The sequence below is a fragment of the Balearica regulorum genome, chromosome 14, assembly GCF_011004875.1.
Source record: "Balearica regulorum gibbericeps isolate bBalReg1 chromosome 14, bBalReg1.pri, whole genome shotgun sequence".
In the NCBI taxonomy this organism is placed as follows: Eukaryota; Metazoa; Chordata; class Aves; order Gruiformes; family Gruidae; genus Balearica; species Balearica regulorum.
In genome coordinates, this window is record NC_046197.1 from 1,869,409 (window position 1) to 1,884,693 (window position 15,285).

Sequence of the window (15,285 nt, forward strand, 5' to 3'; positions counted from 1 at the left end):
CGGATTCACGAGTGGAGGGGACCACTTTGGGCTGGTGGGTGTGACATCCCCCCCACCACGACCACCCTGCCTTGTCCCGTGGGTGCTCCCACTGTGGAGTGACGCAGAGCTGCCGCGTGGCTGCAAATCACCGCCCGGCACGCGGAGGAGACCTGAGATGTGTTTGCACTGGTTGTCTTCTGCCATGGAGGTTCAGCGGCTGCTTCACCAGCAGCACAACCAGTCTGGCAGCGCAGGCAGAGGGTGGAGCAGGGACAGGAAACGCTGCCCTCAAATTAGCCCACCCGGGTGGTGAATCAGAGCCTTTCCTAACCCAGGCTATTCAACTACCGATTGATTGAATAAATATGCCACAATAACAGCTCATAACCTGTAATGTAGCACCCATTACGTGCAGGCACCCTGATCCATCTGGTAGCTGATACAGGCAGAAAGCATCTCGCCTGCTCTGTACCAGGTGAGGAAACCTCCACACAGCAAGGTGAGACTCTTACAGGCTTTGCAGGGTTCAGTCTTACCCCCGGAGGAGTCAGGCTGGTCCCCACCACGCCACCAGCACACGCTTCAGCATCATCACTGTGTGAAAGAACGGAAAATCTAGTCCTTGCTTTTTTTTCTTTTTTTTTCTTTTTTTCATGTCCATTCTATTCGACGTGAGGCAGCAAGACTGTATGACTCAGTTCTTTGCAATGCAGCTCCTCTGTGGCTTCCTGCGTCTTGACGACTGCCACTGGCTGAGGGTCGCTACGTCGGTTTTGTGTTTCTAGCTAAATTCCTCTTCTGTGGGAAACGCGGGGTCCTCCAGGCTTGACTTCCCCTGGGCAAATTGCCTGTCCTGATGGAGGACGGGGTGAGCTTGCGTGGGCCCCCAAGGTCTCGCAAACGTAGGCAACAAGACAGAAAAGCATGAATCCATGAAGAATGTACAGGGGAAGAGGGTGTCACATCTGGGGAGTGAAATGCAGCCCAAGCAAAGCCATCCTGAGCAAGAGCCTGCCTGCAGCTTTCCGAGGGACTCTGGGTCCTGCTCATCTGGTGGTCCGGTGCTCTTCCTGGTGCTGATGGGATGCATGCTGCTCACCGGGGCTTGCTTGCATTTTCTCAACATGGGCATTCAGAGCAGATTTGCTCCGTGGGTCTGGTGCGAAGTGTGGCAGGCATTTTCATGCACTGATAATCTGTAACAATAGGGTGAAAAATCTCTCCTGCATTGTTGTCAAGTTTCAAATCTCCGATGGGTTGGAACAGAGACAAAGCTCTTCTGGTTTGCTCCTTTTCCATCTCTCATCATTCGGGCTGAGTGGGCAGATCTCTCCAGAGCTAGGCAGGCAGGGAGCTGCAAGAAGATGTTTTCTAGTTTCATGCTCTTTACACTGTGATGGGTCCTCCAGGACCTCTTGTTTCCATTTTGTTGGATGAGAGGCAGCGTGTGGCCCACTGCTTCCCTTCAGATCCATCCCTGAGGTCCCAGGTGTTCACCTGAGCAAGGGGAGCTGACGGGAGCAGTGCCGGAAAACCCAGCGCCTGTGCTTCCCACAGCTCCCGAGGTGCTGCGGTCCCAGAGATCAGAGAAATTTCAGTCTCTATCGGCCGTCCCTGAGAGTCCAGGTGCTTTCAAAGCAGGGAGCAAACCTTGCTCTTGATGGGCACTTTGATGAGTGCTGGGCAGAGGTGGAGTTGCGTTTGCAGGATCTTTCTGGGACAGGAGTGCCACTCAGGGCTGGCACCAGCAGCTCCTGCTCCGTCTGCACCTCCATGCATCTCCATGTCTCCCCGTACTGCCCATGTCTCCCTGCTTCATGGGTCTCCCCAGGCCACCGATGCCCTTCCCTGCACCCACTGGTGGGAAGTTGCCATCTCCACTATCTAGACCTGGGAATACATTGTCCAGGGAGGCTCAGAGGCATCTCCCCACCCTGCTTATCCCTATGCCTCCATCACTGCTGGTGCTGTTTTCACCTGCTGCACCGACAGAGCAAACATCCCTACTCCAACCCCACAGCAACGCCTCTGCCGTAGCCCCCCCTGCAATGCCCCTGTCCCACCAGCAATGTCCCCCCACTACAGCAGTGTCCCCCCACTACAGCTGCGTCCCCCCCAGCTCCCCATCCCCTCTGCCATCAGCCCCGATGCCCTTGCTGATGCATTTCCCCCTGGCCTGATGCTTCCTCTCTGCCACCCTGGGCAGGAGGCAGGGAAGGATAACTCCCCCCCCCAGTATTTTCCATGCCTGTCTCCCCAGGAGAGCGTCTGGAAGCAGCGTGGGGAGCTGCCAGCTGGGCTGAGCTGCCTGGGCACTCATCTCCGCTGCGAGGGCTGCGCCGCAGAGCCCACGCCGGCAGCACCGGGTCACGCTGCAAGACTCATTTCTCTTCCTTCGTGTGCGGTGGGTGCCTGTCTCTGCTCTGGGTGGTTCTGGCTCTCCGCTAGCAGGTGGCCCGCTGGGGTTTGCTGGCAGCCGTAAGGGGAGGGTATTTTTAGCTTTCCACTCCCTCTTGCTGTGGGCGGCATGTGGCATTTATTTGTCGTTAAAGTATTTGTAATTAGGGTGGCAGGCTGCTTACATGGCAGGAGTGATGGCACAGAGCTGAAACGTGCCAAAGGTACCATCGCTAACCCCCTGGGTGCTGGGGCAGAGATCCCACGGGCTCTCCCCACTCCCGTGCCCAAAGGTCCAGTTGACTCTCCCCACATCAGAGGGAAGCTGGATGGCTTGGTTAGAAAGGCAAGAAACCCAGGCCAGCTGGTCATAAGCTGTAGGTAGAAGCACAAGTGAACTTCCAGGGTCACAAATCCATCTGTGTTTACACAGGCACCACCGTCAAAGCCACGCTCAGGCTCTGTGTGAAAGCATTTGGGTGTCCTGCCTCCCCGCACCCCTGGGAGATGCCATCTCTGATCAGGCAAGAGCTACCGTCTCTTTCTAGCCTCCAGGCTGGACCCACTTTTTCTGATGCCAGCCCCTTGGCTCGGCTCCTGGTCTGCATCCAAGCTCCCTGCCTGTCCTGCTCCTCCATGCCTGCCTCTGCACCTCCTGCACACGTGTCTGGGGAGAGAACACCTTGTAGCTGTGAAATGGTGCCCTGCAGGAAAATGCTATCCAACCTGTCAGGGTGGCTTTCCGCGGGGAGCCCCCATGCCTTTCCTAAACCTCCGCAGGCTGCTGCATCCTCCCTGGCACGTGAAGTCCTCGCTGCAAGGATCACACATTCCCCGGCACGGGGGAGATCCCAGCTCTGGGGCACAGGGCCAGGCGTAGCATCACGCTTGCTGGGAACCCGAGCGGAGTTGTGTGCAGGCTGGCGGCTGCACTGGCCCCATCCTGGTGTGGGAGCAGACTGCTGGGCTGCAGGCAGCAGCGGGGAGGGTGAGTTCAGCCTCTCTGACAGCCTTGGCTCCTTCTTGGATGGGTGTCACACCCCTGGCTCCTCTGACCGGATCAACACATGCTGCTCCTCCTCCAGCCCCTCTCCCCGCACCCGGGGGAGATCAGGCACTGATTCCCGGTGTGCGCGCTGAGGTGTGCTATGTCAGAGTCAGGCTTTCAGAAGCTGGCATGGGCCCAGGTTTGCTGCTGCAGCTCCTTGTGCTGGCATCACAAACCCAGATCAGAGGCAGGGGGAGCATTAACCGGCGTTCACAAGAGTACCGGCTGCAGGAACTGTGTGGGAACTGAGCCCAGGGGAGAAAACAGAGGCTGGGAAAGCAGATGCCAAAATGAACCTTGGAGACATCCCCCATAGCGGAACAGGAGGACGGTCTGGCTGTTTTGGTGCCCTGGACCCTCTGTTGCTCACCACAGGGTAAGACTTGCTTGTACGTACTCTGTGCACACCCACATGTGTGCACGTGTCTGTGTGTGCAAGCTCTCGGGCATCTTCCCTGCTGCGACACAGCTCTGGGGAATGTCCAGCCATGGGCAACCACCTTAGAAAGGACCTCTTGCTGCAGCCTCTCCAGTGCCTGCATGGCAGAGAGCAGACGGGAGGTGACTGACTCACCGCAGGTCCAGACGCTGTGGGAGGACTGGTTTCAGGTCCTGGCTCCCACAGGCTCCCAGTATGACCAGTGACGGCTCTTGCCTTGTGCCTACCCCACCAGTGGTAGCAGGAACCCAGGTTCAAAGGTGTTGTCTCACAGTCACACTGCTTGTGTGTAGCTCAACCTAAGAGTCTTCACATGGCCTAGGAAGAATTGAGGGCAAAAATCTCTGCCAAACGCTATTGCATTTGGCCTCTGTATGTCCAAACGGTATCCCCATATGGGTGGAGATTACACCTTCATATGGATCCATGTGTGTGTTTCCTCAGGAGCTCAGCCTACGCCAGTGTCTGTATGCACACACTGGAGCGGTAGAAACAGAGGCATGGTCAGGGCAGGTGCCCGCATGTTTCTGGCAAGCCAGGCTGCATCTCAGGGTAGTCAGGCACCATGAGCAACCAGGGAAAATCCTCTCCGCGGGGAGCCTCAAGCTTCCTGCTCCTGTTGGAGCTGGATGTGTGCAGCACTGGGTCTGCAGCAATGCCCCACAGGTGCTGGGTGACAGATGAGTAGGCAGAGAAACCTTCCCGATGCAGGATGATGCAGTAACCGTGGATACCAGAAAAGTAATTGGTGAGAAAGGAAAAATCTGAAAAAGGCACCTGCTGCTGAATTCAGCCATCATGAAGCTCTTTGAGGTAGCTGCCGATTTACACATCAAAAGAGAAAACTGAGAAAAGCCTGCCCAAAGGTTGCAGATGAACTGTGCTCAGGTCCTCACCCAGATGGCTACTGGCCTCAGCAGATGGGGTAGGAAGCATCCCTCCCGGCTCAAACTGCCTCCCCGTTGAGTCTGCTCCGAGTTGTCCCTTTATAGGCTGTAGGGGAGATGGACACCTCTGGAAGAAAATTTGCAACATTCTCAGGTAGCTCCAGGTCAGGTCTCTAAAGTACTACTGGTGCATCTCGTGGATGCAGATCCCGAGGCTTGGCTATGTGAAGCGGCAACTGGAAAGCACCACAGCAAAGTTTTCATGGCCAGGGATCCCATGCGTCTACGGATGGACAGCCACCATCCCTGATGCCTTAGCTGCCATGGTAGGGGTTGTTTTCCTTGGTCTTTTGCCTTGTGCTTTGCGGTGTAGCCTTGTCCCAAGCTTCATGGAGGGATGGGCAGTGGAAGGGGCATTCCTCAGCCAGGGTGCTTGTACCTACAAAATCCCATGGTTTCTCTCTTGCCTTCCCACCATCAAACATTTTTGAGAGTGCCAGCACCATGGGCACACCTCAGTAGATCAGGATGAAGGGAACTGATTTCTGTACCATGGTGAAAAAAAGCTTTCTGGATGGTTGGCTGGAACCAGCCAAACATTGCCACCATAGTTTTGCAGGCCAAAATATCTTCTCTGATAAAGTAGATTTTGTACCACAACCGTCATCAGTTTCAGTTATAGGTTCTGCAGCCAATTACACCAGCTTGTCCTCCTCCAGGGACGTGGAGGGTGAGGAACAAATACTCAACACACAGTGTCGAGTGCTTGGCTGTCTCACGCTGCAGGGAAGAGGGGAGCATCCCGTAGTGCCCCGAGACCAACCACAGCCGGCCAAAAGCAGGAGCCCTGCTCAGAAACCAGGGCCAGGATGGAGATCTGGGCTGCTCGCAGGGAGCCAGGGGAACAAAGCGGTGGGCTGGGGAGGCAGGAGCGGCGTGCGGCCGGCTGGCTCCGGCCTTGGATGCCGCCAACATTAGCAGCCTGCCTGGAGTCTGTGTATTAGCCGTGAATTAATGTCCTGCAGAGACTGGGAACCGGGATCATGCGGGGATTAAAGAGGCATTACCCCTTTGTTAAAGCTGATGTTTTTGGGATAATCTGGAAGCTTTAGCTAATACATTATTACAGAAACTCCTTCAATCACAGCGGCAGACAGTAAGCAGATTTGGATATTACTGCATAACTGTGCGCAGGCCTGCTGCTGCTGCTGTTCTTCTCTGCCTGGGCAGCATCATGGCACAGCCGTGTGTGTCCTGCCCTGGCAGCTCTGCAGACACCCTGCGGTGGCCTTGTCTCTTAGAAGAGATCCCTGTCTGGAGCTGCTATGCACACAACCAAGGGAAGGCTGTGTCCTGGCCGGGGTGCTCAGGGCTTTGTCCATGGAGGAGAGCACTGGGAGCTCCAGCCTGGGTAGCTGGATCCCCAGACCGAGCAGCATGAAGCATCTCTGGAGCAGAGGGACGCTCGTGCTGTTGACACACATTTCCCCTTGGTGCTGCTGCTCCATCGGATCTGCTGCTGCTTGGACCCCAGAACTGCTCCCTTCTGTTTTCTCAGCAGGTCTAACGCAACATAGCCTTTCTTCATCCCAATGTGGACAGCAGCACCAGGTTTTGGGGCTCACAGCCAGCCATTTGGAAGACACTTGCTCATGCTCCCAGTGGTTCTGAGTGTGCAGGACTTCATGAGCAGCTTCTTGGCATCACATTCCCAAGCCTCATTGGGATTTCAGTGGAGACACATTCCCAATTTTCTGCTACTCCATGAGGTATTGTGTCTCCCCAGGTGTAACCCCACAGGGAATGGGGGGTGCCAGGGGTGCTTTCCTAACTCCTGATAGTCTGGGAGGGTGTGGGAAGCTCGAGGGTTCCACAGCTCATCACTGACCTGGACTGTGCAGGTGGGACCAGGCCTGCAGGTGCTCATCATAGAATCATAGAATCGTAGAATCACAGACTGGTTTGGGTTGGAGGGACCTCAAAGCCCATCTAGTTCCACCCCCTGCCATGGGCAGGGACACCCTCCACTAGCCCAGGTTGCCCAAAGCCCCATCCAACCTGGCCTTGAACACTGCCAGGGAGCCAGGGGCAGCCACAGCTTCTCTGGGCAACCTCTGCCAGGGCCTCAGCACCCTCACAGGGAAGGATTTCTGCCTTACATCTAATCTAAATCTCCCCTCCTGCAGCTTCAGGACATTCCCCTTGGCCTGTCACTCCCTGCCCTTGTCACCAGCCCCTCTCCAGCTTTCCTGGAGCCCCTTCAGGGACTGGAAGGGGCTCTAAGGTCTCCCCGCAGCCTTCTCTTCTCCAGGCTGAACAACCCCAACTCTCTCAGCCTGTCTCCACAGCAGAGGTGCTCCAGCCCTCCCATCATCTCCGTGGCCTCCTCTGGACTCACTCCAACAGCTCCATGTCCTTCTTGTCCTGGGGACCCCAGAGCTGGACACAGCACTGCAGGGGGGTCTCACCAGAGTGGAGCAGAGGGGCAGAATCACCTCCCTTGACTTGCTGGCCCTGCTGCTGTGCACGCAGCCAAGGACACGCTGGGCTGCCAGCGCACATTGGTGGGTCATGTTGAGCTTCTTGACCCCCAACACCCCCAAGTCCTTCTCCTCAGCGCTGCTCTCAATCCATTCCTCACCCAGCCTGTAGTTGTGCTTGGGATTGCCCTGACCCCCGTGCAGGACCTTGCACTTGGCCTTGTTGAACTTCATGCGGTTTGCATGGGCCCATGTCTCAAGCCTGTCAAGGTCCCTCTGGATGTCATTAGAGATGATGACAAGATTGTGATGGTTCACAATGTCCCTCTCCTCTGGCTGAAGATGCTGGTGCTCTGCAAGCAATCTGTGTTGAACATGGTCAGCCTCCCTTCCTGGGAGCCCTCCACCTTGCACAGGTTCCTGCTGCCTGGAGCCTGCTGGCAGACTGTCCTGAAGACCAGCACTTCCCAGCCCTCCACAAAGGCTTATGGAAGTGGGAAAATCATGGGGAAAGATGGCAAAATCCTGCCATGGAGACATGGAGGCAGGTAATTAGAGCCTGGGATCAGTTCCTGGGATCGAAGGAAGGGCAGTTCTCACTGTGACACATCTCCTGTGAGTGGTGGGTGGAGATGGAGGCTCAAGCTTGGCCCTGCAGAGCTGCGGGAAAGGCAGAGACTGGAATGTGTCAGTTTGCAATGGGATGGGACGCAGGCTCGAGCCTGCTTAACAGTTCTTTGGGGGCAACTGGGAAGAGAAACAGAGAAGGTTCATATTATTCTTATGGCAGATGCATGAGATAGATTGAGCCAAATGCTGTTGAGAAAATAGATATTAACCTCCAGAGAACTAACAGAAAGAAAGAGAAAATGCAGTGGGTAAAACATGGGATGGAAATTGGGAGGCAGAGGTGGCTGAGAGCAGGCACAGCCAATGTGATGCATGCACAGGGGAGCCTGCTGGGGACGGGGGCATGGATGAAACTTGGTGGAGCTGCAGGACCACCCGGCAAACAAGGGGACATCCTGAAATGAAATCCATGTGCAGGAGCGGGGAGCCACGTTCCCAAATTCATCCTCCTCGGGCGGGGAAGCAAAAGGCAGAGATGGAGGATTCGAAGCCGCGACGCTGGAATGCACAAAAGGTAGCAAATCCCCGAGCCCGGATGACACATCTGGAGTCCTCAAAGAGCTGAAAACCAAGTGACTAAGCTCTTAGCAATAACACACAAATTCGCATCCTACAACTATTGGACCGGGGGCAGTAAATGCTGGGCCTACATTTTAAAGAAGGCCCCGGGGTGTGCTAGGGATTACAAACCAATAAGCTTTGCTTCAGCATGAGGAAATGGTTGAAACAATTATGCAGAAACGTAATTAGAAATCTCATAGAGCAGGGGTTCCTGAGCTGCTGTATGCAGCCACTTCAAACGAGTGCACATCACCCGAGCAGCTCCTCTTTTCTAGGCCAGATTATTCGTAGGTCTGGTCCCTTCAAGGACACACAAGCAATGGCCATGCAACAGGAGGCACAGTTTGGGACCAGGATGGAGGGTCTGGCAGCAAGCAGAGCTGCCACCCAAGCTGTGAGCAGACCCCCAGGGCCTCGGGGCCAGCAGGACCCTTACCGGACAGAGGGGTTTAGACTCTCCCAAGCTGCTGACACCCATGCTAACAGCAGCAGCTCAGACCCAGAATAGCCCAGAGCATGCAGCTTTTCCTTCCCTCGTCATTTCCCCAAGATGCTGCACCCAGCGCGGATGGTCTGCACAAACAAGGGAGCGCTTGCTGGGAGGAAGGAGCACATTCAAGCACGGAAGGGAACCTGCTGTTCATGCACAGACAAGGAAGAGGCCATGGGAGCACTGAGCAGCTCCATCCCCGGTGTTTCTGCATGTCTGTGCATCAGGATCCGGCCCTTGAGTGAGAATTGGTCCTTGCTGCTGGCACCATGGCTCAGGGCTACTGCAGTGCTGGGAAGATGCTGGCAGCCACGCAAGAGGTTGCCCTTTGCTCCTGTTGTGTCTTTTCCTCCTTCAGGGCACCTTTTGCACCTCCCCATATCCAGCCACCAATTCTGGGGACACCTCAAGGAAGGTAAATCCTGCAGAGCTGACCCTCGTTGGTGGAATCAGCCAAGAGCTAAAGTCACCTCATTTCCTTAGAAAACCGGGCTGAAATATAAGGAACATAAACCAAACACCCAAATCACCAAATAGCCATCAATCCCCTGCAGCCAGCCAGGATGTCTCCCAGAGGGCTGGGGCTGGACATGCTGCCTTCCATTGATGCTGTTTTGGGTTACATTTTTTCAGTGCTAACAATAGGATTGCAAAACAAAATGGTATTATGGCATCTGTTGTATCACTTCCTCCCCTCCCACTTTCCTAAATAGGTGGAGGGGCATGGAAAGGTCCACAGGGTTTTAAATACCTGACTCAGACTGAAAAAAAAAACCACCCAAAAAAACCAGCTGAGAAAGACTTTTGTATAATACCTTTTGTGATGAAGCCGCCTGCAAGGAACCTCAGGCCCTGGGGACCCATCAGCAGAGGTCCCAATGCTCGGAGGGTGCCTCTTTGCCTGCTCCAGTCCTTTGGAGCTCACCATGCCCCCAGACCAGCCCCACTGAGCCCCGCTTTGTTAGAAGGTGGGGGTACAGGCAGGCAGCTGGCACAGATAAATGTTTCTGCCCTGGGCTTTTCTTGGCAGAAAGAAGAGCAAGCGCCTCCCTCAAGGGCCTCCTCTGCCTGCCTTGTGCCCTGGGGCATTCGTGCACCTTTCTCCAGAGCATTTGCACAGGGCACCACAGAAACCGCAGGCTGGTCTGGAGGGACACTGGTCTGGAAATCCCCACTGCAGCTTCCCACAGCATATGCCACGGGGCCTGAGGACAAGAAATCAGGAGGGACACACAGACCCCCCCCCCCCCCCCCCCCCCCCCCCCAGCTCTTAACTGTTGAAAAAGTAGGACAGGTCTCCCAGGCTCTCCTGTGCTCCTTCCATCACTCCCAGCATCTCTCCAGTTCACTCCTGCCTAACCCTGCCCTCTCTTGCTCCACTGATGCAATCCTCACACTCAATAGTGTCCCCAATTTAACTGCACCCCCTTTGAGCTGGGCCTGTCTGGTATCTCATGGGACACCAATACTGCAGGCATGGAGTCACAAAGAGCAAAAGAAGGGCAGGGAAGAGGAACACATTGCCCAGCCTGGGAACTGCCCCTTCAGCCCAGCTAGAACTGCCACTGCAGGCAGCTCAGGAGCCTCTTGATGCTCGATGAGGCACCCACACTCGCAGGCATCTCCAAGATGGACCATGTATCTCCTATGCCTTCCTTAATTGCACCATCACAACCATCTGTGGGGTCACACGGAAGTGGAGTGGGTTTTGTACAAGGGCCAACAGCTGAGCTTTCGCTTGGGATCAGCCCTTCTTCAGCAGGACAGGCTTTGAACCCACAGGGCAGCCCCTGCATGGAGTAGGGGAGCAGGGAGGGAGCACAGGGTCCCCTCCCCACTTGCATTTCTGCAGCCTGTGTGCTGGCCGTGCCTTGCATCCTCCCTCCCCGTGCTGCCACCTCCCATCATGGAGCACCCTGGTGACACAGGCACGCTGCCCCCTTCACCTTCCTTGCCACTCACGAGGGGCCCACCAGCTCCTTGCACCACTTCACAACATCCTTCACATGCGGCTCTTCGGCCCACTCCAGGTCCAAGTGACACTGTTGTAATCAGGCCAGGAGATTTAATTTTGTAAGCAAAACGTAATGCAATTGGGTTCACTAAAAATGTCTCGCTGCAAGCCAGGCAAACACTCTCCAGTGTTTTTCCTTTCTCTGCTCGTCTACCCCTTTGCTTGAAAATGTGTACGTGGCACGCCCTCTCTAACCCCAATGGCACTTCCCATCCTTGGCTCCACTTGCGTTGCTTTCACATCTCATGCACAGCACCGTTGAATTTGCTGGGTGGGAGAGACCACGGTTTCTTGCCATGCAGCACAGAATTAACTTTCCTGCAGATCTCAGCAAAGGCTGCAGTTCCCTGTGACATCCCTCTGACAGAGCCATCTCCACACTCAGGCTTGGATGTCTTGGACGTCTTGATTTCCTTGCTGCCTGTTGGCTGAGTCATGGTGGTTTTGCCAGGGACCTCAGCTGGATAGATGGGATCTCGTTGCCCAAACCTCCCCTCCAAGTTGTCTAAGGACGTTAGTTTTACTTCTTGCTATGGAGAAGACCCAGACACCAAGATTGCTTTTTCTTCTTGGCCCCTACATCCTGCAGCTCAAAGCTTCTTGTGATTAAAGCCTTGACTACTCTGGGCCAGGACAAGGCTGCAGGGCTGGGGCAAGGCTCTGGCCACAGGGAGGGTAACAGGAAGAACGTGTCATCGTCCCCCCCCCCCCCACCGGTCGTGACTGTCCCCATCATTCCCTAGAGACAGACAGACTGCCCTGGGAGCCTGGTCACTACCCTCTCCAGTCCCCACGTGGCTCTTTACACCCCATTCTCAGCCCATCCCATCCATCTCTTGCACTTTCTCATTTCACAGCTCTCAAAGCCGGACACACTCCACCCATTTCCCAAAACAAGCCCCTGGGCAGCGGAGCCCGGAGCTGGGCTGCTGCACCATCCTCCCTACAAGAGGTCACACTGGGCGTGCTGCTCGCCTCCCTCCCAGACCCTGGCAAGGAGACACCCCCCCCATCACCCACCACAAGCCCTGTCCCGAGTGCCTGGAGGTGGCCCCCCATTTCCCAGGGGCTGAAATAGCCTATCTCTGGGTCACCCCACTGGCCTCGGCAGAGGGCAATGTCCGGTTCCAGCAGTGCAGAGCCAGAGCCAGCTCTTGTCCTGTGCCAGGCCACCAGTGATGCCCACTGCAGACAGCAGCCCTGGGCTTCTTTGCCTGCCTTGCTTTCTCACCCCCTTGCTTGCCAGGGTCCCGTGCACGTGGGCTGTGGTGCCTCTCGGGGGCCCTTGCACCGTGCCAAGAGAGCTTTTCTTATCTTCACAGGAATGAAAACCTTTCCCAAATCAAAGTGCTTGGGTGGCTTTGAAGAGTTTCCTCTGGAGATGAAATAAGGCTGTTTGCAAGCGTGAGCGATTGCTGCTAAAGCTGGAGCTCCTGGTGGGACAGTGACTGGGCTGCTGGCAAGCATTGGACCAGGTCAGTGGTCCTGGGGGTACCCCAAGATGGGCACTTTGATGACCTCAGGAGGCTTGAGGCCAAAGGAGCCATCCTCGAGGCTGAAACTCCCCCCCTCAGACAAAACCCACCAACACAGGGCTTTTCTAATTCATTTCTAACCGGCTGCATGCTGGCAATTGTGTGGCATGAAAGACAAGCCACAAAGGAACGTTTTAGATGATTATGAGGAGATGCTATAGATGTTCAAAGGACACCCTGTGCGGTAAGGTGCCGCACAAATCCCCAAGTCCCCCAGGACCCACAGCGCCCATCTGGAGGGGAAAAATAAATGCAAGGACCAGTGCAGCAAACGAGTCCGAAGAAAGCCTCACCTCCTGGGGGAAACTACCTGGACTGGGTTGTTCTGCTTTGAGATGCTGGATGAACGGCGGATGTGGAGGGACTAGAGACAATCTTGCTGTGGGTTTGGGGACAGGCAGACATGCTTATGTGATCTGGGACTCACCAGCACAGGCTGTACCTGCCAGCATGCCCCAGGGAGCAGAGAATGCCTGGGAAGCCAGTATGCATGTAGATTATTTGTTGTTTGATATTTTCCCTTTAATGCTTTTGTCCTAAAATAAATACACAAAAGTTCAGGGCCCTGCAGGTTCTGTCTGTTAGCAAGAGAAACGGATGACTGAGTCAGTTATTGCTTTGGAGCAATCGATGCTATTTGTTTACCAGGATGGGCAAAGTCTAGTCTCCCTGGACACAACTTGCTCACAGCTCCGCACGAAACTGCCCCAAAGCTGCCTCGCCACTCTGCCCACACAGCCCTGCCACCTCTCCTCTGCCTCCTTGGCCTTCCTGCTTGCGGGGAGAGCATACCCAGCTGCGTGGCACCAAGCAAACCAGTGAGACACTGCTGCACGGGCCAGGGGGGTCTCCTGGGCTTTGGGGACAGAAGTACTTTGTCAAGGGGCAAGAGGGACGAAGGCTGGATCCCAGCCTGGGGCGGTGATGCGCAGGGTCAAGGGGAAGCAAGATGTGCTGTGCACTCTGTGTCAGCCACATGTCCATCACTCTGGCACCTGGGCACAAGCACGGAGTGTAAACGGTGGGTCCCGGTGCAAAGCACGGCGATGCTCACCACGTGCATCCCATCCCCAGTATGCCACCCACTGCATCCTGCAGCCAGCTGATCCCCGTGCCAGCACAGGCACCCTGGCATAGCTACCATCCCCATGTGCCCCAGCCCCACGTGAAGACGCCACCACAAGATCCCACACTCCAGACCTGCAGACCTCCTAGTTCAGACTCGTTCTCTCCTAGGGATATGCCATTTCTGCATGGGGCTGGATCAGGCCCACTGTGGCCAGCCCTGCTGTGCTGGGGTCCCACTGCTGGGAACTGCATCCCTTGTGAGAGGGTCTCAGTTAGACTTTTTGAGCAGAGCCCAGCTTGTTTATCACTTGTTTAGCACAGCATTCCCCTCAGAGTCTCACTCAAGCGTCTCTGGATTTTGCCCTGGAAGAATGTTGGCTCTGGGATATTGCAGAGCAAAGAAAGAGCAGAGATAAAGGGACAGCATGATCCCGTCAGAGCAAACACAACTCTCCAACCTCCATCCCAGCGACTGCAAAGGCCACACAGGTCCACTGCTGCCATCACCTCCCACCCCAGCCTCTGCCTGTGCTCCTGGCTGGTGGTGCAGGAGGCCACATGCCAGCCCCAGCACGTGGCACACTGACCTCCCACCAGATACTTTCCACATGGCCTCAGCGCTTCTCCATCCCCAGTCCTGCCCTGGTCTCCCCTGTCCATGAGGTCCCAGTGCCAGAGTTGCCTGCTCCTGCCCCCGTGCCCACAGGGATCTTGTTTCTACCCTGCTGATGCTCATGGCACCTTGGGGTCCTCCACCTCCCTTCTCCTTCGCTGTCTCCATTCAGTAACCTTGCCTTGCCCCCATCTTCCCCCAGTCTGTCCCTGCCACCTCCTGCCAAGTCCACACTGTCCCTAAGCTCTCCATCCTCTGGTGTCCATGCTCATGGTCTGTCTGCCCCCACCATGGTCCCTTGCCCCACAGCTGATACCCAGCACCCTCCCTGCCCTGATGCCCACCCCTGAAGCAACCCTCAGCCCTACGGAAGCATGCTTGGACAGCACGGCTGGCCAGGGCTCCCCGAGACCTCTCTGCCCTGCCAGGAGCGGGGGTGCGGGGCGCCCAGCCTCTCCCTTCCTCCGCAGGCAGCGCAGCTCCTCTCCTGCCCAGCCCAGTCTCCGTGGGCAAGTCAGAGCGTGAGCAGTTTCCTGCTGTTGTGTCTCCCGTCCCCCGTGTAAGTCATGCTGGGCAGGGCAGGTCTGATCTGGTCTCCTCTTCCCGGGCTTCCTCCTGCCTCCCTGTACTGCAGGTAAAAGGCAGGATCTCGTGGGGAGAGGTCACAGCTATCCCGACAGCCGACAACTCCTGTTCTGAGGATGCAAATGCCTCTTTGCACCGGTGCCTGCTCGCAGAGGCTGTCTCCAGGGCTGGACCATCTCCCAGCAGTAGCTGGAGGCTGGCTGGAGGTGGGCTTACAAGCAGGAGAGCATTGGCCCCTAACAAAAGCAGGAAATGGGTGTAATTCTCCTTGTAGAGGAGGTATGAATAGCAGATCCCCCAGAGGAGGTGAGGCCAGCTTAGAAGCAGGGGCATGGTAGATTCGGCTGATCCCTTGCAAAGCTGTGCTTCCAGAGAGCTTCCCTCTTCCTGCTCCTCTCAAGCCTCTCCTCCCTTTGGGCCTGCTCTGCCAGACCCGCAGCAGCCCCTGCACTGGCAGGACATGAACCCACCCGTGTCCTGGCCAGCACATGGCGAAGGACCACTGCAGGCAGCAACAGAAACCTCTGGGGTGCTTGCTCCTAGACCTGCACCCTGC